The 23,777-nt window shown below is 39.4% G+C and overlaps 1 pseudogene; it reads right to left on the bottom strand.

The window, feature by feature from the left end:
* Positions 1-550: 550 nt before the first annotated feature.
* On the bottom strand, positions 551-1,618 carry Gm14679 (predicted gene 14679; annotated as a pseudogene).

Genomic DNA, 23,777 nt, shown 5'->3' with positions numbered 1-23,777 from the left:
ATCAGCTCATTAAAATGATATTTATTTAATCCAATATGCCAAATATTCTTACTTAGAGAGAAGTTTTCAAATGTGACACAGAGAGTCACAAAAAATGATCAAACAATATGAATATGAAAGCAAAGATAAAGTTGAAATTTCTGAAAACCAAATAATGTCAATGATTGCTAGGTAACTAAAAAAAGCTAAGGGAGAAGTATATAACTCGTTCTCCTTCATGGCCTTACAAGCAACCAAATCTACCACAATCTTGATTTCAAAACTCTACACTGGAAATTTGAAACAATGCCTTGCATGTTGTTTTAAGTCACCTAATAATAATATTTTATGATGTGTTCCTTAAGGAAGCATATGGCATATGCTAAGTATAAGGAAATGCCGAATTAAATACATGTGCACACATCATTAAAAAAAAAAAACTGAATATGGGATGTGAGCAAGCTTTCTGTATAAGGTAAAACTTTAGCCTTTTATAGTTGTGCACACACATACACACACACATATGCATATATATGTTTTATATATACTTATATTATTTACCTGTTAACTCCATATGAAGCCAATCACAAGCGATGTTTCAACAATTACATTCCCTTGATCATGGTTGCATAAACATGTTAATTCATTGAAAACATGGAGGCCAGAAACAAGGCTAAAGGTGACATTACACAACCTACACCATCACAATATAATTGTCACGTTTGCTGATAGTTTGGTAAAGCTGGTTCAGTTCTGTTTTGTTTGCTAGAGATCTCACATCTGTGAAAGTTGGATCAACAAGTGGAAGGGTTCCATTTCCTGGTTTGTATTCTCAGTGGCTTTATCCAGAATCTCACTGGCAACTGATTACTGTAACACCAGCCCAACTTTCTCTTCCCCCATGCTCAGGCACTTCTAACTGTACAGGTAATACTGCAGGTTGCAGTCCCCTATGCAGAACTTGAGCTTCTCCAGAAATGTTTTGTTCTCCATGAGATCCAGTGCATTGAATACATTGAAACTTTTCATTCTGGCTAGAACAAGGGCATTGCTAATAAGGTCTAGAAGAGGGGTCTGGATGTGGACATTGTGAAGAAGTACGTATAGCTTTCAGACTCTTCTAGGTTGGATGGTTTACGATGATGGAGGGAAGTGTATTAAAAAAAAAAGCTCAGGAAATCAGTCACCTCACCATTAGCATTCTCTACCACAAAAGTGTCAATGATGTTCTCCTGGGGGAAGAACCAGTGCTCTACCTCCTCCCGATTGATTCATGACAGGGGTGAGGTGAAACTGCTTCAGGTACCTGCTGAGCAGCTGATGCACTAATGGGATGTCCTTCTTTTCCATTGGTTGTAGCCCAGCTCTTTAGGGAGTCTCTGGCAGTTGGTGGAATTCATGTGGTTGCCTTTCTCTTTCTTCTTCTTTTGTTTCTTTTTCTTCTTTTTGTCTCCAGTGTCATTGCCTGGACTCAAGCTACTCATGTTGTGGCTGTTGTCCTCCTCATTCTCAAAATCCTGCAGTGTTCACAGCCCTTTCCATTCCCTTCCATCATCAGTGGCAGCAAAGGTGCTGGCAGCTTCACTGCTGTTTCACTCTCATCTGCCATCTTGGGATGATGAGAGCTGGACTCAGTGCCCCACTACATGGAGGACTTGGTCTGTAGTCCAACTATCCCAATAATGGACAGCTGTGAATGGGAAGTCCAAGGATCTAGTAGTTGCTCAGTCCCACACAGTTAGTTGTTTCAGCTGGTATTCTATAGAAGTAGGTTCCAACAGATGTGCTGGCAAGAAAGTGCAAGCAGGCAAAGAAGAGTGACTACTAGGTTTTAAATGATTTTATTTTATTTTATTTTATTTTATTTTATTTTATTTTATTTATTACTTTTACTTTTTTACAGTCCAGTCGTTACCGCCTCCTGGTCTGCCCACCCTTATTTCCTCATCCCATTCATCCTTAGCTCCTGTCTTCAAGAGGATGCCGCCCCACACCCCACACACCACCACACCCACTCCCTGGGACATTAAGACACTCAATGTTAGGCTCATCTTCTCTCACTGAGGCCAGATAGGCAGTCATCTGCTATATATGTGCCAGGGACCTTTAACCAGCTAGTGTATGCTGCCTGGTTGGTAGCTCAGTGTCTGAGAGATCTCAGGGGTCAGGGTTAGTTGATACTGCCGGTCTTCCTATAGGGCTGCCGTTCTCCTCAGCTTCTTCCAGACTATCCCTAGTTCAAACACAGGGGACCCCAACTTCAATCCATTGGTTGGGTGTAGGTATCTGCATCTGTCTGGGTCAGTTTCTTGTTGGTCCTTTCACATGACAGCCATGCTAAGCTTCTGTCTGTAAGTACACCACAGAATCAGTAACAGTGTCAGGTCTTGAGGCCTCCCCTTGAGCTAGATACTAATTTGGGCCTGTCATATGACCTCTTTTCCATCAGGCTCTTCTCCATTTTTGTCCTGGCAGTTCTTTTAGATAGGAACAATTCTGGGTCAGAGTTTTTGACTGTGGGAGAGCAACCCCATCCCTTCACATAATGCCCTTTCTACTGGAGGTTTCTACTGGAGGTTTCTACAAGTTCTCTCTCCCCACTTTTGGGCATTTCATCTAAGGTCCCTCCCTTTGAGTCCTGAGTGTCTCTCACCTCCAAGGTCTCTGGTACATTCTAGAACACACAGACCCTCCTACCTCCGGAGGTTGCCTGTTTCCACTTTTTCCACTGGCCCCTCAGGGCTTCGCTCCTGTTCCTCTCCACAATACCAGATGATGTTCCTCTTTTCTACTTGCCCTCCCTTCTTCCACCAATGTCCCTCCTTCCCTTTGCTTCCAAAGTGGGATTGAAACATCCTCACTTGGGTCTTTGAGTTTGATAACTCTAGAGAACCAAATATCCCTATCCAAATTTTAAAAAATGGGGAACAGAGATAAACAGAGCATCCTCAGTTGAGCAAACTGGAATAGTGGAGAAGCATCTAAAGGGGTGTTCAACATCCTTAGTCATCAGGGAAACGCAAATCAAAACAATCCTGAGATTCCACCTCACACCGCAATGATGGCTAAGATAAAAAAAAAAACTCAAATGATAACAGATGGCTAAGATCAAAAACTCAAGTGACAACAGATGTTGGCAAGGATGTGGAGAAAGAGAAACACTCCTCCATTGTTGGTGGGATGGTAAGCCAGTACAACCACTCTGGAAATCACTCTGGCAGTTCCTCAGAAAACTGGACATAGTACTACTTGAGGAGCAAGCTGTATTTCTTGGCATACACCCAGAAGATGCTCCAACATGTCATAAGGATACATATTCCACTATGTTCATGGAAGCCTTATTTATAGTAGCCAGAAGCTGGAATGAATCCAGATGTCCTTGTTTTCTGTTGCTTATGTTCTTGCCTTTGCATCTTGCCATCTATTTATCTCTGTTGTTAGTGGGTCTTTCTGACTCTGACCATGCCTTGTCCCTCCTGCAAACCTATATGTCAGTACTCCTTGGAGACCAGTTCTCTCGGGGGGGGGGTCATTCAGAGATGATGCAACTAACCCTCAAGAGATTGGAGGCCCCAAAGAGTTTAGAGGTCAGGTAGTGTGGGGACATGGGGACATCAATGTGAAGACAGGGGTGTGGGGAGGAGATATTGGATATGGAGCAGTAGGAGGGTGTACTGGGGGGGGATAAAACATGGAGTGTTAAAAAATTAATTAAAATAAATACATAAATATATTGAACCTCAAAAATATCCAATTTTTAGTAGTCATCAGAATAAATAATTGGCTGTATTTCACATGTAATTTGAAACTTTACTGTAAAGTAATATTTTTTTTGCATTGACTAAGAATTTTGATGTAAAATATGATAGTTTATTGTCTATTGGTTAAAGTTCAACCCCTGAAGTCTGATTTAACTTAAAAATGGATGTCTCTTTAACAGGACTACAAATTGCTGCTAAATAGACTTTTAATGACAGTGTTTCATTTTTAAAGCAAAAGAATTCACTGCACTAACTAGGCAATCTTGTTCAATCTTCAGTTGTGATGTGTTTCTACCCTAAATGGATCACTTGTCTTCATTTTTCCAAGTTTATTGCTCCAAAAGGATATCAAAAGGGCACAAATTCCTACCTGTAACAAATGTTCTAGAAGATTTAATATCTCCAGTAAGGATTGCTACTCTAAGGAAAAAAAATCATCCCTTCATTTTGCCTGTCTTTCATTTTTGAAAGCTTATTTTAAGCCATTGAATCAGACAACTTATATAGACTTTTACTAATGAACACATCAGAAGCTGAAGCCTGGGACCAATGATCTATACACACATGACCATTAACACCCTATGAAGCATTTCTGTCTGTGTCTTGCATCATATTGCACACCAAATCAGACTGTAATTACAGGATACAGGCAACTATGCAAGGGAAATGGGTGTGAGACATAAAGGTGCATATTATTCAGGGGAGTTTTGGTTAGTAGAAAATGATTTTAAAAAAGAAGAAAGAATATTTTTTTCTTGGGTGATTCAAATACTGGCCTGAAGTTTTAGTAGTATAAGGTCACTTGGTAGCACTTACAGTTTCCGTTTTATGTATTATCCAATGTGATGGAAATTAGCAGAGGTCTTATTTACTTTTTACAAGATATAATTGATTGGTAGAAGAATAAAAAGCATAAAAAGGTCTTGTGAGCTAATTCAGGGAACTGTTTTGGAAGAATGATGTGTAACCCAAAATACTAAAATCCATGTATTTTCTGTAAGTGAAGATCATTTAGTTTATTGGACATTGTCAACTACTTTTTCATCTATCTATCTATCTATCTATCTATCTATCTATCTATCTGTCTTTTGTTCATTCTGTCTTCAGTAGTTTCTTTGAACTCAGTTTTCTTTTCCTCTTCAGTAGTGAGATTACAGGTGTACACTATTGTCCTAAGCCAATTTGATTTATTTTTTAAACATCTGCCAAAGTTCATACATAGAAAAAAAGTCTTTAATGAAAAAGGATATAATGCTAATTTATATATCCTTTTGTTTCTGCATATGTTTTCTGTTCTCACCTTTAAAAAAAAACCCTTTCCTGGCAGGGCAAATGTGACCCTACCCATAAGGTTCTTTGTTTGAGCTCATTTGGTAAATTCTCTATTTTCAATCGAAGCCATTTTGTGGCATGCATCTGTTTAGCAGCATTTAGCATAAACTTCAATTCAGAGCAAACTAACATGTTGACAAATAAAGAGTTACTGTGGAAGTAGTGTTAGAATATTTTCTCAGTGCCTTCTGTCTACTGGCAAGGTCACCAAAGAATTAAGAGGGAAAATGTGGGCTTGTCACTTTGTATGAGTTTTGGCAATCTCTACTTACTGTTTTGTTGAAGGTTGTGTCTCACTATGTAGTACAAGCTGGCCTCAGTTTCACTACTTAGCCCACGCTGGTATCAAATACACAGCAATAATTCTATCTCATTCATCATACTCCTTGGGTTATAGAAGTGCATTATCATTTCTAGTTTTGGTCTGCTTAAATCTCATTAGTAATTTCTGAAAAAAATATTTTGAATTATGTACTTATATTTGTGTTTGTGTGTACGTATGTGTACGTGTGAGTATATGTGTTAGTAAAGGCCAAAAGAAGATGTCAGATGCCCTGAAGTTAAAATTGTAGGTAGCTGTGAGCTACCTCAGATGGATACTGGGAATCAAATAATCTCCCCTGCACCCTCTCTCTGTATTTAGTTATAGCAATGTAAGTCTTTAAAATACATTTTTGTCTCCAAGATTCACTTCACTATCTATATGATAACACTTAAAGAAAACATAACTTAGTTTTGTAGCAAATTGATTTGTAGTTTGTTCTGCCACTGTTGCTTACTTACTTCAAACTTTACTATTAACACTTACTGTTGGTTTAGAAAAATAAATTCCTAGTATTCAATTTTAACAAAGAAGACTTGGGATCCAGAAGTTCTGGAGAAAGCCTGCTAGCTCAGAGAGGCAGAGAAAGCACCCAGCTGAACTTTCTAATCCACAGATGTCCCTGAAGGAATAAGCTCCACCAACATACCAGAAGATTAAAAAACAAAACAAACAAACAAACAAAACAAAACAAAACAAAAAAGCCATCTCCTTCAACATTCTGTCTTGAATACCCTTCAACTCAATGTCCCTCTTTTCTATTTCTGTTCACTCACTGTTCACTGGTCACTTGCTCTGCCCCTTGACATATGGTTGACTTTATTTAGTTCTTGTATTAAAAATGTGTGCTAGGGCTGAGCCACACCACAGCTACTTATTTTCAGTAAGCCATACCATATTAGAAACAGATTCTTACATTTCACAATCTCTGGAGTTCACAATGTGATCAAATATCCTGAAACATCTAAACCTCCTGTTGCGTCCACTCTCGACCAGCAAGAACAACACGACCACCAGTCCTTCTAACAGCAGTTTATTCAGTCTTCATCTTTCTTCTTTCTCTTCATCAGTACCGTTCCCCAGCTGAAGAGTTCTGAATCCATGCCGGATCCTTCTCAACAGTCTGTTTTACGGGAACCTTTATTAACTGCTCCTTCCCCGTGATGCAGTTCTGAATCCTCCCTGTAGCACGGGGTCTTCGCTCATGCCTGAAGATGTTTCTTTTCCTGGGTTTCGGCACCACTTCTTGCGCGCGCTCAACTGGCCAGGAAGTACGACGCTGCAACAGGATCGTTCTGCACATGTTTATTCAGTCCTGTTTCTTCTTGTTTATATCTCCCCCGAACCCTGGGCCTCTCACTCTTTTATACTCTCAGTTCCCATCCATGCACAGCAGGCCATGCCACCTCACCAGGCACGCAGCTTCAGCTAATCAGGGCAGCAGGGGCATATCTCCATCAAAATGGATTCACCAGTATCCTGGTACACCTGCGCAGCTCTCAAGATGTTTGTGGCTTATATGAGGAAGTCAGGTGCAAGTCATACGACTTAGCTGCAGTCCCTGGCGCCTTTGGGACTGCCGCCACACCTGCTCCTCACAACCTCCATTCCTTTGTATGTACATACAGTGTAAATATTATTCAATAGAGATTTGCTATGAGCCTCAAAAGGGTTGATTCAGGATTAAAGACAAAACTGCGCCACTATGACAAGACTACATGAAAGGACTTGTATTTCAGTGGACAAATGCAAGAATGATGCTAGGAGATAACTGTGGTAATTTTCTTTATAAAGATGAGGAATGAAGTTCAGGCACATTAAATTACTTTCCCAAGACATTATTTTGATTTTTCTTTTCTTTCAATGCTACCTCTTCCAAACATCTACTCAACCAAGAAGAATTTAGTTGTTAACATCTTTGTAACAAAGAACTTGGGTTTAAATATTTTGATCCCATTCTAGTTTCATTTTTAAGTTGCCACAATTAAAGATACAATTAATAATCATGCTTTGTATTGAAAATAGATATTTTCCTCATATAATGTATCCTAATTGTAGGTTCCCTTCCTTTTACTGCTCCCAGCTCCTTACCACCTGCCCTCCAATTCAAATCTGTCCCCCTTTCTGTCTCTAACTAGAAAATAAGCAGGCATCTACAAGACAATAACACAATAAAATAAAATGAAATGAAGTAAATAAAATAAAATAAAATAAAAGTTAACAAACTGAATTAGAACAAAAATGGAATGAAGGAGCCCAAGAAAAACACAGGAAATGCAGGAATCCCATAAAAATGAAATTGGGCATTATAATATGTAGTCAAAGCACCAGCATGGTAAAAAGAAGAAAGAAAAAAATTAAATACACACACACACACACACACACACACACACAGAGAGAGAGAGAGAGAGAGAGAGAGAGAGAGAGAGAGAGAGAGATTTAAACACTTATTTATTTATTTATTTATTTAGGTTTTTTGAGACAGGGTTTTCTGTATAGTCCTGGCTGTCTTGGAACTCACTTTGTAGACCAGGCTGGCTTCAGAAACAGGGTTTTCTGTATAGTCCTGGCTGTCTTGGAACTCACTTTGTAGACCAGGCTGGCTTCAGAAACAGGGTTTTCTGTATAGTCCTGGCTGTCTTGGAACTCACTTTGTAGACCAGGCTGGCTTCAGACTCAGAAATCTCCCTGCCTCTACCTCCCAAATACTTGGATTAAAGGCATGTGCCACCACCCTCAGCTAGATATTTAATTTTAAGTATATATTTAATAAACATGTATATATAATAAATATATAATTCCATATATATTTATTATAATAAAATATAAGATTAAAAAGGGAAACCCATGACATAACATTATGAGACAAGAAGCTTCCAAAGATGCTATTGAGTTCATTTTCTATAGGCCATCTAATGTTAGTAGTCATGTTGTCTATTTTTTCAATGAAATTAATTAATTTATCAATTATTCCATTGGTTTACATCTCAAATTATATCCAATAATCCATTTACCCCTCCAAAAACTCCCATCCCACATCTGTCCTCTTCCTTTACCTCTATAAGGGTACTCCCCTACTCTACCACTCCCTCCTGCCTGCCCCACAGCTCCAGCATCCACCTATGCAGGGGCATCAAACCAACACAAAACGAAGGGCCTCCCCTCCAACTGATGTCAGACAAGACCATCCTCTGCTACATATGTACCTGGAGCAATGGGTTCCTACAGGTACACCCCTTGGTTGGTGGTGTAGTCCCTGGGAACACTGGGTGGTCCCACTAGTCGACATTGTTCTTTCTATGGGGTTACCTCCAGTCTCTTGAGGGTTAGGGGTATCATCTCTGACTAAACCCAGACCCAGCAGTCCTCCACTATATATTTGTTAGGGACCTCATATCAATTGCTATATGCTGCCTGATTGGTGAGACAGTATCTGAGAGATCTCAAGGGTGAGGTTAATTGAGACTTCTGGTCTTCCTACAGGGTTGCCCTCCTCCTCAGCTTCTTCCAGCTTTTCCCTAATTCACCCACAGGACTCAGCAGCTTCTGTCCATTGGTTCCATGCAAATATACTCTTTCAGCTGCTAGTTGGGTCTTTTGGAGTGCAGTCATGCTAGATCCCTTTTTGTGAGTGTTCCATAGCCTCAGTAATAGTGTCAGGTCTTGGGGCCTGCCTTTGAGCTGGGTCACACTTTGGGACTGTCACTAGACCTTCTTTTCCTCAGGCTCCTCTCCATTTCCATCCCTGTAATTCTTTCAGACAGGAACAAATATGGGTCAGAATTGTGACTGTGGGATGGACCACCTCCCTCATTTGATGCCCTGTCTTTCTACTTGACGTAGGATATACAAGTTCCCTCTCCCTACTTTCCACTATTTCATCTAAGGTCCCTCCCTTTGTGTCCTGGGAGTCTCTCACCTCCCAGGCTCCTGGTACATTCTAGAAGCCACCCCCCCCCCGCCTCAAACAACCTCAACCTCCTGAGGTTGCCTGTTTCGATACTTTCTGCTGGCCACCATGGCTTCAGTGCTTTTTCCTCACCCAGACCAGACCAGGATCTCCTCTCCTCCCCCATACACCACTCCTGTCCACTTTCCCTCACAGGTCCCTCACTCCTTCCCCACTTGTGATTGCTTTCTTCTGTCTCCAAAGTGGGACTGAGGCATCCTCCCTTTGGCATGTTGCAGTAAATCTCTCCATCACAAATATGCCCCAGCAATGAAAACATGGCTCAATTAATATAAATACATGCTGTGCACCTAGATTGGGCAGATCTACTGCTACAATGCCATCTTCCACATCTATGAGACCCCTTATAACTTTCAGAATCTTCAGGACATGTGATTCTGTTCCGCTTTTCCTCTTCCTCCTCCTTTGAGTTCTCTCCCTCTTCCATTTTCTCCTTCTTCTCTCTTTTTCTACCCTCCTCTCCACCTTCCCTTTTATCTGCCCAATCATCAGCTCTCCTTTATTTTACAAATTAAGGTGGGAAGCAGGTTTACAGGATATCACCTGAGTGCTGCCTCATTCCATGTTCGCAGCCAGTCACAGGAGAACAAAATTAATATCAAATATAATTACTCCCAGGGATATCTACAACATTGGCACTTCAGCTTGTTAAACTTTTGAGTTCTGTGGACTGTATCTAGGGTATTCTGTACTTTTTTTCTTACTAATATCCAATTATCCTAGAGTGCATACCATGCATATCCTTTTGGGTCTGAGTTTCCTCACTCAGGATGATAATTTCTAGTTCCATCCATTTGCCTACAAAACGCAGGATGTACTCGTTCTTAATAACTGAGTAGTATTCCATGTGAAAGTGAGCCACATTTTCTGTATCAATTCTTCTACCGTGGTACTTCTAGGTTGTTTCCAGCTTCTGGCTATCACAAATAAGGCTGCTACAAACATAGAGGAACATGTTGCCCTGTGGCATGGTGGGGCATCTTTTGGAAATATTCCCAAGAGTGGTATAGCTGGGTCTTCAGGTAGATTTATTTCCAATTTTCTAAGGAAACTGCAGATTGATTTCCAGAGTGGTTATACTAGTTTGAAATACCACCAGTAATGGAGGAGTGTTCCTCTTTCTCCACATCCTCTCCAACATGTGTTGTCACCCGAGGCCTTGATCTTAGCCATTCTGATTGGTGTAAGGTAGAATCTCAGGGTCATTTTGATTTGCATTTCTCTGATCACTATGGACTTTGAACTTCCTTTAGGTGCTTCTCAGCCATTTATGAATCATCAGTTATGAAAGCTCAGTTTAAATATTTTGATTGGGTTGCTTGCTTTCTTAGTGATTAACTTCTTGAGTACTTTATGTTTTTTAGATATTAGCCCTGTATCGGATGTGGGGTTAGTGAAGAAATTTTCTCAATCTATAGGCTGCTGATTTGTCTTATTGACTATATCCTTTGTCTTACAGGAGCTTTCCAGTTTCATGAGGTCCCATTTAGCAATTCTTGATCTTAGACCATGAGCCTTTGGAGTTCTGTTTAGGAAGTTTCCCGCTGTGCCAATGAGGTCAAGGCTCTTTCTGACTTTCTCTTCTATTAGATTCAGTGTATCGGGTTTTATGTTGAGGTCCTTGATCCACATGGACTTGAGCTTTGTACAAGGTGACAAATATGGGTCTAATTTCATTCTTCTTCATACAGACAGTTATCCAGTTAGACCAGCACCATTTTTGAAGACACTTTCTTTTTTCCATTGTATATTTTTGGCATCTTTGTCAAAGGTCCAATATCCATAAGTGTGTGGTTTTATTTCTGGCTCTTCAATTCATTTCCATTGATCAACCTGTCTGTCTCTGTACCAGTACCATACAGTTTTAATCACTATTGCCCTGTAATACAGCTTGAGGTCAGGGATTGTGTTTCCCCTAGCTGTACTTTTATTGTTAAGAATTGTCTTTGCTATTCTGGTTTTGTTTTGATTTGTTTTTTGGTTTGTTTGTTTTTTGGTTTTTTGGTTTTTGGTTTTTGTTGTTGTTGTTTGGGTTTTTTGTTTGTTTTTGTTTTTTGCCTTTCCAGATTTATTTGAGAATTATTCTTGTTCTTTCCATGTCTTTGAAGAATTGTGTTGGGATTTTAATGGTCATTGCATTGAATATATAGATTGTTTTTGGTAGGGTGGCCATTTTTACTATGTTAAGTCTGCCAATCCACGATTATGGGAGATCTCTCCATTTTCTGAGATCTTCTTGGATTTCTTAAGAGATTTGAAGTTATTGTCATACAGGTCTTTCACTTATTTGGTTAGCTTTACCCCAAGATATTTTATATTATTTGTGGCTATTGTGAAGGGGGTTGTTTCCCTAATTTCTTTCTTAGCCTGTTTAATCAGTTGTATAAAGGAAAGCTACTGATTTATTTGAGTTAATTTTATATCAGTCCACTTTGCTGAAGTTGTGTATCAGCTGGAGAAATTCTATGATAGAATTTTTGGGGTCATTTATGTATACTATCATATCATCTGCAAAAGTGATGCCTTTATTTCTTCTTTACCAATTTGCATTCACTCGATGTCTTTTTGTTGTCTTATTTTTCTTGCCAACATTTCCAGTACTATTTTGAATAGATATAGGGAGAGTAGGCATCCTTGTCTTTTCCCCAATTTCAGTTGGATTGCTTCAAGTATGTCTCTATTTAATTTGATATTGGCTGTTGGTTTGGAGTAAATTGTTTTTTTTATGTTTAAGTGTGGGCTTTGAGTCCTGATCTCTCCAATACTTTTAACATGAAGGGGTGTTATATTTTGTCAAGTGCTTTTTCTGCATCTAAGAAGATGATCATGTGATTTTTTTCTTTGAGTTTGTTTATATAATGGATTACATTAATGGATTTTCATATATTAAACTAGCCTTGCATCCTTGAGGTGGAGCCTACTTGATTGTGGTGATTGATGGTTTTGATGTGTCCTTGGTTTTGATTTTCAAGAATTTAACTGAGTACTTTTGCATCAATATTCATAAATGAGATTGGTTTGAATTTCTCTTTTTTGGTTGGTCCCTTGTGTGGTTTAGGTATCAGAGTAATTGTGGCTTCATAAAACGAGTTAGGTAGTGTTCCTTTTCTTTTTATTTTATGGAATAGTTTGAGGAAAATTAGTTTCAGGTCTTCTTTGAAGGTCTGCACGAATTCTGCAATAAATCCATCTGGCCCTGGACTTTTTTTGGGGGGGGTAGGGGTGGGAGGTATTTAATGACTTCTAATTCTTTGTGCAATGTGGGCCTGTTTAGATAGTATACCTGCTCTTGGCTTAAACTTGGTATGTGGCATCTGTCTAGAAAACCATCCATTTCATCTAGATTTTTCAGTTTTGTTGAGTATGGCTTTTATAGTAGGATCTGATGGTTTTTTTTGTTTGTTTGTTTTTGTTTTTGTTTTGTTTTGTTTTGTTTGATTCCCTGCATTTCTGTTGATATGTCTCACTTTTCATTTCTGATTTTGTTGATTTGGATACTGCCTCTAGGCCCTTTAATTAGTTTGGCTAGGGGTTTATCTATTTTGATGATTCTCTCAAAGAACTAGCTTTTGGTTTTGCTGATTCTTTGTATTGTTTTCTTTGTTTCTATTTGGCTTATTTTGGCCCTGAGTTTGACTATTTCCTGTGTTCTATGCTTCTTGGGTGAGTTTGCTTCTTTTTGTTCTAGAGCTCTCAGGTATGTTGTGAAGTTGTTAGTGTAAGATCTCTCCAGTTTTGTTTGTTTGTTTGTTTTGTTTTTAACCAGGGCACTTAGTACTATGAACTTTACTCTGAGCAATGGCTTTTATTGTGTACCATAAGTTTCATTATGATGTGTCAAAATTTCCATTATATTCCCAGAAGTCTTTAATTTCTTTCTTTATTTCTTCCCTGACCAAGTCACCACTGAGTAAAGAGTTGTTCAGTTTCCACGAGTATGTGGGCTTTCTGTAGGTTTTGCTGTTATTGAAGACCAGCCTTAGGCCATGGTGATCTGATAGAATCCATGGTATTATTTCAATCTTCTTGTATTGGTTGAAGGTTGTTTTGTGACCGATTATATGGTTGATTTTGGAGAAGGTACCACTAGGTGCTGAGAAGAAGTTGTATTCTTTTGTTTTAGGGTGAAATGTTCTGTAGATATCTGTTAAATATATTGGATTCATAACCTCTCTTAGTTCCACTGTATCTTTGTTCAGTTTCTGTTTCAATGACCTGTGCATTGGTGAGAGTGGATTGTTGAGATCTCCCACGATTTTTGTCTGTTTTGAGCTTTATTGGATGTTCTTGCATTTTGGGCATAGATGTTCAGAACTGAGATTTTTCTTGGTGGATTTTCCCCTTGATGAATATGAAGTGTCTTTTTTCATCACATTTGACAACTTTTGGTTGACAGTCTGTTATTGGATATTAGGATAGCAACTCATGCTTGTTTCCTGGGACCAGTTGCTTGGAAGACCTTTTTTCATCCTTTTACTCTGAGATAGTTTCTGTGTTTGTTAAGAAGGTGTGTTTTTTGTACGCATCAAAATGATGGACCTTGTTTGCATATCCAGTCTGTTAGCTTATAACTTTTTATAGGTGACTTGAGTTCATTAATATTAAGAGATATTAAAGAGAGATGACTGTTGGTTCCTGACATGTTTATTTTTGTAGATGAATTTATGTGCTTATGGCTCCCTGCTATTGGCTTTGTTGTGAGATGCTTAATATCTTGTCTTTCTTTGGTGCAAGCACCATCTTTATGTTAGAGTTTTCCTTCCAGGATCCTCTGTAGGACTAGATTGGTAGATAGATACTGCTTGAATTTGGTTTTGTCCTAGAATATTTTGTTTTCTCCAACTATGTTGATTGAGAGTTTTGCTGGGTATAGTAGTCTGGGCCTACATTTCTGTCCTCTTAGTGTCTATATGACCTCTAACCAGGCTCTTCTGGCTTTTATAGTCTTTGTTGAGAAGTCTGATATAATTCTGATAGGTCTACCTTTGTATTTTACTTGACCCTTTTCCCTTGCAGCTTTTAATATTCTTTCTTTTTTCTGTGCATTTACTGTTTTTATAATTATGTGATGAGAGAATTTTCTTTTCCTGTCCTATTTATTTGGTGTTCTACAGACTTCTTGTACCTTCTTTAGGTTGGGAAAGTTTTTTCTACACTGTTTTTGAAGACATTTTCAGATTCTTTAAACTGATAATCTTCATTCTCCTCTATTCCAATTATTCTTAGATTTGGTCTTTTCATTGTGTCCTGAATTTCCTGGATGATTTGGGTTACGAGTTTTATCTGTTTTTAATTTTCTTTGACAAGTTGTGTCAGTCTCTTCTATGGTATCTTCTACAACTGAAATTCTCTCATCTATCCTTTGTATTCTGTTGGTAAAACTTACATCTGTAATTCCTGACCTCTTTCCTAGGTTTTCCGTTTCCAGGATTGTCTTTATTTGTGTTCTCATCATTGTTTCAATGTCTAATTTTAGGTCTTGGATCACTTTATGCAATTCCTTCATCTGTATTCACATCCTTTATTTCTTTCAGTAAGTTAGTAATATCCGACTTAAAGGAATATATTATATTCATAAGATAGGATTTTAGGAGAGATTCCTGCTTTTTCCGGTGTGTTGGTGTATTCCATGCTTGCTGTGGTGGGAGAACTGGGTTCTAATGATGCCCACATATTTTGGGTTCTGTTTCATACGTTGTTTTGTAACTGGGTTACCTCACTCAGGATGATGCCCTCCAGGTGAATCCATTTGCATAGGAATTTCATAAATTCATTCTCTTTAATCCCTGAGTAGTACTCCATTGTTTAAATGTACCACATTTTCTGTATCCATTCCTCTGCTGAGGGACATCTGGGTTCTATCCAGCTTCTGGCTATTATAAATAAGACTGCTATTAACATAGTAGAGCTTGTGTCTTTCTTACCAGTTGAAAAAACTTCTGGATATATGCCCAAGAGAGGTATTGCGGAATCTTCCAGTAGGACAATATCCAATTTTCTGAGGAAACGCCAGAATGATATCCAGAGTGGTTGTACAAGCTTGCATTCCCACCAACAATGGAGGAGTGTTCCTCTTTCTCCACATCCTCACAAGCATCTGCTGTCGCCTGAATTTTTTATCTTAGCCATTCTGACTGGGGTGAGATGGAATCTCAGGGTTGTTTTGCTTTGCATTTCCCTGATGATTAAGGATGCTGAACATTTTTTCAGGTGCTTCTCAGCCATTCAGTATTCCTCAGGTGGGAATTCTTTGTTAATCTCTGAGGCCTATTTTTTAATGGGGTTATTTGACTTTCTGGAGTCCACCTTTTTGAGTTCTTTATATATATTGGATATTAGTCCCTATCTGATTAATGATAGGTAAAGATCCTTTCGCAATCTGTTGCTGGCCTTTTTATCTTATTGACAGTGTCGTTTGCCTTACAGAAGCTTTGCAATTGTATGAGGTCCCATTTATCAATTCTCGATCTTACAGCAAAAGCCATTGCTGTTCTATTCAGGAATATTTCCTTGGTGGCCATATTTTCGAGGCTTTTCCCTAGTTTCTCCTCTATAATTTTCAGTGTCTCTGGTTTTATGTGGAGTTCCTTGATCCACTTAGATTTGACCTTAGTGCAAGGAGATAGGAATGGATCAATTCGAATTCTTCTACATGATAACCACCAGTTGTGCAGCACCATTTATTGAAAATGCTGTCCTTTTTCCACTGGGTTGTTTTAGCTCCCTTATCAAAGACCAAGTGACCATAGGTGTGTGGGTTCATTTCTGGGTCTTCAATTTTATTCCATTGGTCTACTTGTCTGTCACTATACCAGTACCATGCAGGTTTTACCAAAATTGCTCTGTAGTACAGCTTTAGGTCAGGCATTCCTGACCTAAAGCTTTAGGTCTGATTCCACCAGAGGTTCTTTTATCCTTGAGAAGAGTTTTTGCTATCCTAGGTTTTTTGTTATTCCAGATGAATTTGAAGATTGCTATTTCTAATTTGTTGAAGAATTGAGTTGGAATTTTGATGGGGATTGCATTGAATCTGTAGATAGCTTTTGGCAAGACAGCCATTTTTACAATGTTGATCCTGCCAATCCAAGAGCATGGGAGATCTTTCCATCTTCTGAGATCTTCTTTAATTTCTTTCTTCAGAGACTTGAAGTTCTTATCATACAGATCTTTCACTTCCTTAGTGAGAGTCACGCCAAGGTATTTTATATTATTTTTGACTATTGAGAAGGGTGTTGTTTCCCTAATTTCTTTCTCAGCCTGTTTATTCTTTGTGTAGAGAAAGGCCATTGACTTGTTTAAGTTAATTTCATGTCCAGCTATTTCAGCTAAGCTGTTTATCAGATTTAGGAGTTCTCTGGTGGAATTTTTAGGGTAACTTATATATACTATCATATCATCTGCAAAAAGTGATATTTTGACTTCTTCTTTTCAAATTTGAATCCCCTTGATCTCCTTTTGTTTTCGAATTGCTCTGTCTAGTACTTCAAGTACAATGTTGAATAAGTAGGGAGAAAGTGGGCACCCTAGTCTAATCCCTGATTTTAGTGGGATTGCTTCCAGCTTCTCACCTTTTACTTTGATGTTGGCTATTGGTTTGCTGTAGATTGTTTTTATCATGTTTAGGTATGGGCCTTGAATTCCTGATCTGTCCAAGACTTTTATTATGAATGGGTGTTGGATTTTGTGAAATGCTTTCTCCTTGTCTAAGGAGATGATCATGTGGTTTTTCTCTTTAAGTTTGTTTATGTAATGGATTATGTTGATGGATTTCTGTATATTAAACCATCCCTGCATCCCTGGAATAAAACTTACTTGGTCAGGATGGATGATTGTTTTAATGTGTTCTTGGATTTGGTTAGTGAGAATTTTATTGAGTATTTTCGCATCGATATTCTTAAAGGAAATTGGTCTGAAGTTTTCTACCTTTGTTGGATCTTTCTGTACCTTTCTGTATCTTTCTGGTATCAGAGTAATTGTGGCTTTATGGAATGAGTTGGGTAAAGTACCTTCTACTTCTATTTTGTGGAATATTTCTTGAAGAACTGGAATTAGATCCTCTTTGAAGGTATGATAGAACTCTGCACTAAACCCATCTGGTCCTGGGCTTTTTTTTTTTTTTTTTTTTTGGTTGGGAGACTATTAATGACTGCTTCTATTTCTTTAGGGGATATAGGACTGTTTAGATCATTAACCTGATCCTGATTTAACTTTGGAACCTGGAATCTGTCTAGAAATTTGTCCATTTCTTCCAGGTTTTCCAGTTTTTTTGAGTATAGCCTTTTGTAGAAGGATCTGATGGTGTTTTGGATTTCTTCAGGATCTGTTGTTATGTCTCCCTATTCATTTCTGATTTTGTTAATTAGGATGTTGTCCCTGTGCCCTCTAGTGAGTCTGGCTAAGGGTTTATCTATCTTGTTGATTTTCTCAAAGAACCAGCTCCTCATTTGCTTGATTCTTTGAATAGTTCTTCCTGTTCCACTTGGATGATTTCACCCCTGGGTTTGATTATTTTCTGATGTCTACTCCTCTTGGGTGAATTTGCTTCTTTTTTTTTTCTAGACCTTTTAGGTGTGATGTCAAGATGCTAATATGTGCTCTCTCAAGTTTCTTTTTGGAGGCACTCAGAGCTATGAGTTTCCCTCTTAGAAATGCTTTCATTTTGTCCCATAAGTTTGGGTATGTTGTGGCTTCATTTTCATTGAACTCTAAAAAGTCTTTAATTTCTTTCTTTATTCCTTCCTTGATGAAGGTTTCATTGAGAAGTGTGTTGTTCAGTTTCCACTTGAATGTTGGACTTCCATTATTTATGTTGTTATTGAAGATCAGGCTTAGTCCATGGTGGTCTGATAGGATGCATGGGATAATTTCAATATTTTTGTCTATGTTAAGGCCTAGTTTGTGACCAATTATATAGTCAATTTTGGAGAAGGTACCATGAGGTGCTGAGAAGAAGGTATATCCTTTTGTTTTAGGATAAAATGTTCTGTAGATATCTGTTAAGTCCATTTGTTTCATAACTTCTGTTAGTTTCACTGTATCCCTGTTTAGTTTCTGTTTCCACGATCTGTCCATTGATGAAATTGGTGTGTTGAAGTCTCCCATTATTATTGTGTGAGGTGCAATGTGTGCTTTGAGCTTTACTAAAGTTTCCTAAATGAATGTGGCTGCCCTTGCATTTGGAGCATAGACATTCAGAATTGAGAGTTCCTCTTGGAGGATTTTACCTTTGATGAGTATGAAATGTCCCTCCTTGTCTTTTTGGATAACTTTGGGTTGGAAGTCAATTTTATTCAATATTAAAATGGCTACTCCAGCTTGTTTCTTCAGACCATTTACTTGGAAAATTGTTTTCCAGCCTTTCACTCTGAGGTAGTGTCTCTCTTTTTCCCTGAGATGGGTTTCCTGTAAGCAGGAAAATGGTGGGTTCTGTTTGTGTAGGCAATCTGTTAGTCTATGTCTTTTTATGGGGAATTGAGTCCATTGATATTAAGAGATATTAAGGAAAAGTAATTGTTGCTTCCTATTATTTTTGTTTTTAGAGTTGGCATTCTGTTCTTATGGCTGTCGTCTATTTGGTTTGTTGAAGGGTTACTTTCTTGCTTTTCCTAGGGCATGGTTTCTGTCTTTGTATTGTTTTTTTTTCTGTTATTATCCTTTGAAGGGCTAGATTTGTGGAAAGATAATGTGTGAATTTTTTTTTTTTTTTTGGTCATGGAAAACTTTGGTTTCTCCATCTATAGTAAATGAGAGTTTGGCTGGGTATAGTAGCCTGGGCTGTCATTTGTGTTCTCTTTGTGTCTATATAACATCTGTCCAGGATCTTCTGGCTTTCATAGTCTCTGTTGAAAAGTCTGGTGTAATTCTGATAGGCCTGCCTTTATATGTTACTTGAACTTTTTCCCTTACTGCTGTTAATATTCTATCTTTTTTTAGTGGATTTGTTTTTCTGATTATTATGTGTCAGGAGGAATTTCTTTCCTGGTCCAGTCTATTTGGAGTCCTGTAGGCTTCTTGTATGTTCATGGGCATGTCTTTCTTTTGGTTTGGGAAATTTTCTTCTATAATTTTGTTGAAGATATTTGCTGGCCCTTTAAGTTGAAAATCTTCATTCTCATCTACTCCTATTATCTCTAGGTTTGGTCTTCTCATTGTGTCCTGGATTTCCTGGATGTTTTGAGTTAGGATCTTTTTGCATTTTGTATTTTCTTTGATTGTTGTGTGATGTTTTCTATGAAATCTTCTGCACCTGAGATTCTCTCTTCCATCTCTTGTACTTTGTTGCTGATCCTCGCATCTATGGTTCCAGATTTCTTTCCAAGGGTTTCTATCTCCTGCGTTGCCTCACTTTGGGTTTTCTTTATTGTATCTACTTCCCTTTTTAGGTCTTGGATGGTTTTATTCAATTCCATCACCTGTTTGGTTGCGTTTTCCTGCAATTCTTTAAGGGATTTTTTGTGCTTCCTCTTTAAAGTCTTCTACCTCTTTAGCAGTGTTCTTCTGTATTTCTTTAAGTGAGTTATTAAAGTCTTTCTTGATGTCCTCTACCATCATCATGAGATATGCTTTTAAATCCAGGTCTATCTTTTCAGGTGTGTTGGGGTGCCCAGGACTGGGTGGGGTGGGAGTGCTGCGTTCTGATGATGGTGAGTGGTCTTGGTTTGTCTTAGTAAGATTTTTACATTTGCCTTTTGCCATCTGGTAATCTCTGGAGTTAGTTATTATAGTTGTCTCTGGTTAGAGCTTGTTCCTCGGATGATCATGTTAGTCTCTATCAGCAGACCTGGGAGACTAGCTCTCTCCTGAGTTTCAGCATTCAGAGTACTCTCTGCAGGCAAGCTCTCCTCTTGCAGGGAAGGTGCCAAAATATCTGGTGTTTGAACCTGCCTCCTGGCAGAAGTTGTGTTCCACTCACCAGCGGTCCTAAGATCTCGTGGAGAGTCCTGTGGATACCTTGGGGGAGTCTCAGACTCTGTGCCCAAGGTGCCCTGGTGCTGGCGCCGACCAGAAGGGACTTGTGACCCTGGCCAGGCCTGGTTTTCTGCTTCCCTAATTAATGCAGTCTCAGGTCCCGCAAGATTGGATTGGAGCAGGTCCTAAAATCCCATGGAGAGTCCTGTGGGGACTATGGGGGTGTCCACAGTCTCTGAGCCCAAGGTGTCATGGTGCTGGCGCCGACCAGAAGGGACTTGTGACCCTGGTCAGGCCTGGTTTTCTGCTTCCCTAATTAATGCAGTCTCAGGTCCCGGGAGATTGGATTGGAGCAGAAGTTGTGTTCCACTAACCAGAGGTTCTAAAATCCCATGGAGAGTCCTGTGGGGACTATGGGGGTGTCCACAGTCTCTGAGCCCAAGGTGTCATGGTGCTGGCGCCGACCAGAAGGGACTTGTGACCCTGGTCAGGCCTGGTTTTCTGCTTCCCTAATTAATGCAGTCTCAGGTCCCGGGAGATTGGATTGGAGCAGAAGTTGTGTTCCACTAACCAGAGGTTCTAAAATCCCATGGAGAGTCCTGTGGGGACCGTGGGGGTGTCCACAGTCTCTGAGCCCAAGGTGTCATGGTGCTGGCGCTGCCTGGAAGGGTTCTGTTGCTTATGTTCTTGTGCATGCCTTTCGCCATCTGGATATCCCTGATGTTTGTTGGTCTGGGTGACTGTCTGAAATCTGCCTCTTTTTTCCCTGGGATGTTTCAGGTCTCTTGGTAGGTCTGTGGCCCTGGCTGTAGCAGATCACCTGTTGGACCTTCCAACTCGAGGCTCTTCCCAGGGGCAGAGAACCTGCTGATCTGTCATCCTGGCTGCAGTAAATCTGCTGAGAGGTCTTCAGACTAATGGGTCTTCAGTGGAACAATCAGGCTGTTGTCCAACTGCTCTGAATGTAGCTGATCCTCTACTGCTCTGAGTGCAGTGGGTCCTCAACTCCTCAACTTCTCAGAGTGCAGTAGGTTCTTGAGAATGTTTCTGGATATGGTGTCTTCACAGGAGCAGACCAACCAGGACACTGCCTCAGCAGAGAATACAGGGAAGGGGGTGGAGGGATGGAAAGGGAGTGGTTTTCAGGAGGGCAGGGGTGTTGTTGAGTGATGGGTCCCGAGTCCACCATGCTCCCAGCAGCAGCCCCAGTACTGGGGGCGGGGGAGGAGAGCATGTTCTTAACAACTTCTCTGGGTACAGCAGGTCCTCTAGCATTTGTCTGGATATGGTGTCTTCGTGGGAACAAACCAACTAGGAGTCTGTCCCAGCAGACTCCTAGGGTAGAAGGGGTGGAATAGACAGAAGGGAAATTTAATTCTTAAAACAATATTTACTGCTACATTGGCTATCCTACTTCAAGGTGGAAGTCTTAATGATTTCAGAGTTCTGTTTTGTTTTGTTTTGTTTTGTTTTGTTTTGTTTTAATTTTGTGGTTTTGTTTTTGTTTTGTAAAGACACTGGCATTTGCATTTTTTACCTTGGCATTGTCGTACAGATTTCTAGCTCTTCAACAGTAGCAGTATATCACAAGAAGGAGCTCTAAATGTTGTGGGTCCTTTTCCTTTTAACCTCATTTTAGCTATTAGGGAGTCTGAAATTTTGTTGATTTTAACAGAAAGATGAGTACATTGACTCTCAGAAGGATAAAACTAGTGCTCTTTTATCTAATGTCTAAAACATTCTTAAGAGTTGATTGTTTTAATCTATCTTTATTAGATGTAGTAAACTTAATACAGTTGCTGAATAGTTTATGTGTTATACTTGGAAGTAGGATGGGGAAAAGCTGGCTGTAGTATAAGACATTAAGAGTAGAGAAGAACACATGCTCCCATAGTAAGCAGGTAAGGTAAAAGAAATCAAAATTATCATTTATACAGTGAACATATTCCTTGTTTTCAAGAGTACAACTTTGAGACATTATTCTAGTTTCATAATCAATTTACTCACCAAGTAATTGAAGAGAATTAGACATATCTAAATAATTTTATCAAACAAGAAACTTTTATCAGTTGTTTCACAATTTGTATAATACAGTTTGATCATATTTGTCGTAGATTGAATATGCTTGGCCCAAGTCGTAGCACTACTAGGAGGTGGATCCTTGTTGGAGTAGATGTGGTTTTGTTGAAGGAAGTGTGCCATTGTGGGGGTGGGCATTTAGACTCTCTTCCTAACTGCATGAAAGATTCAGTCTTCTGTTTGCATTTGGATCAAGATGTAAAAAGTTCAGCTCCTCTAGCCTCCTCTACCTTTGTACTTGGATGCTGCCATTCTTCCTGCCATGATAATGGACTGAACTTCTGAACCTGTAAGCTGTCCCTATTAAATGCTTTTCTATATAAGAGTTGCCTTGTTTATGGTGTCTCTTCATGGCAATAAAACACTTAACTAAGACATTATTTCTCCCTATTTCTCCTCCTATTCCATACCTCTTTTCTATCAGCCTAAAGTTTAGCATCTTCTTTTTTTAAACCCATCAATTCCAATTTATACCCCATAAACTCTGGAATGTATGGTCTCCTGGGAATGTGATCAACCCACTAGGTGGTATACACTAGCGGACATCAGTTGCTCCTTTGCCAGGGCAACCATCCATCTCCTTGCTCAGAATTGTTGCAAGATATTTTATCACACTATGAAACCCAAGATTGTATTTTTACTGGGGAAAAAACTGTTTCTAGTTGTGGTGTGGTTTAGTGCTTAGCAGCACCTTTAATCCCTCTGGCTAGAAAACACACACACCCTTAATACACACCATTAATCCTAAACAAGGAGTGTAAAGTTAATTTGTAGACTGAAGTATTCATGTTTGAAAGTGTTGCCTAATTGAGTGTCAGTCGAAGTAGTAAGGAAAGATTTTGTCAGTAGGGTCTTGTTCCCCAGTTGGTTCTTGACTTGTCGATAAAGAAGGCCAAGCATTTGATGGGGTGGGGGATGTAATTGCTGGATGGAAGGCACAGATGGGACTTTCAGATCTCAAGAGGAAAAGTAGATGCAGGGAAAGAGAAAGGCCCATTTCTTCCATGCTTTGGAGGAAACAGGACACTGCAATCATGTAAGACCTAGGGGAAGCTAGGGCCTGGGGCCTTCACTATGGATGGATGGCCAAGGAGGTTGGTGAGGGCTAGCTGATACAAGCCACTATGTTTAGGGCAAGAGGAGAAATGGAGATAAAAATTGATAAGGGCATGCCTTTTCAGGCAGGAGATTTCTGTGATCAGTAATTGTGCCTAGCCGGCAAGTTCTAAACTAATAAAGCTGTCTGTGTGTCCTTTATACAATGATTCTAGGGTCTCTGGAGTGTGCTGGAAAAGTGACTCCTACAGGAACAAAGGCAGGTAGAAAAGGAGGCTGGGTTAGGGCTGGTTGCAATTGATGCTGGAGCTAAGCTGGGTGGGACAAAAGGGAGCCAGGAGTGGCCAAAGCATGGGCAGCAGCTCACCAG

Source organism: Mus musculus, chromosome X, assembly GCF_000001635.26.
Source record: "Mus musculus strain C57BL/6J chromosome X, GRCm38.p6 C57BL/6J".
Taxonomy (NCBI): Eukaryota; Metazoa; Chordata; class Mammalia; order Rodentia; family Muridae; genus Mus; species Mus musculus.
The sequence above is the reverse complement of the archived record's forward strand: the minus strand, read 5'-3'. Positions and strand labels throughout refer to the sequence as shown.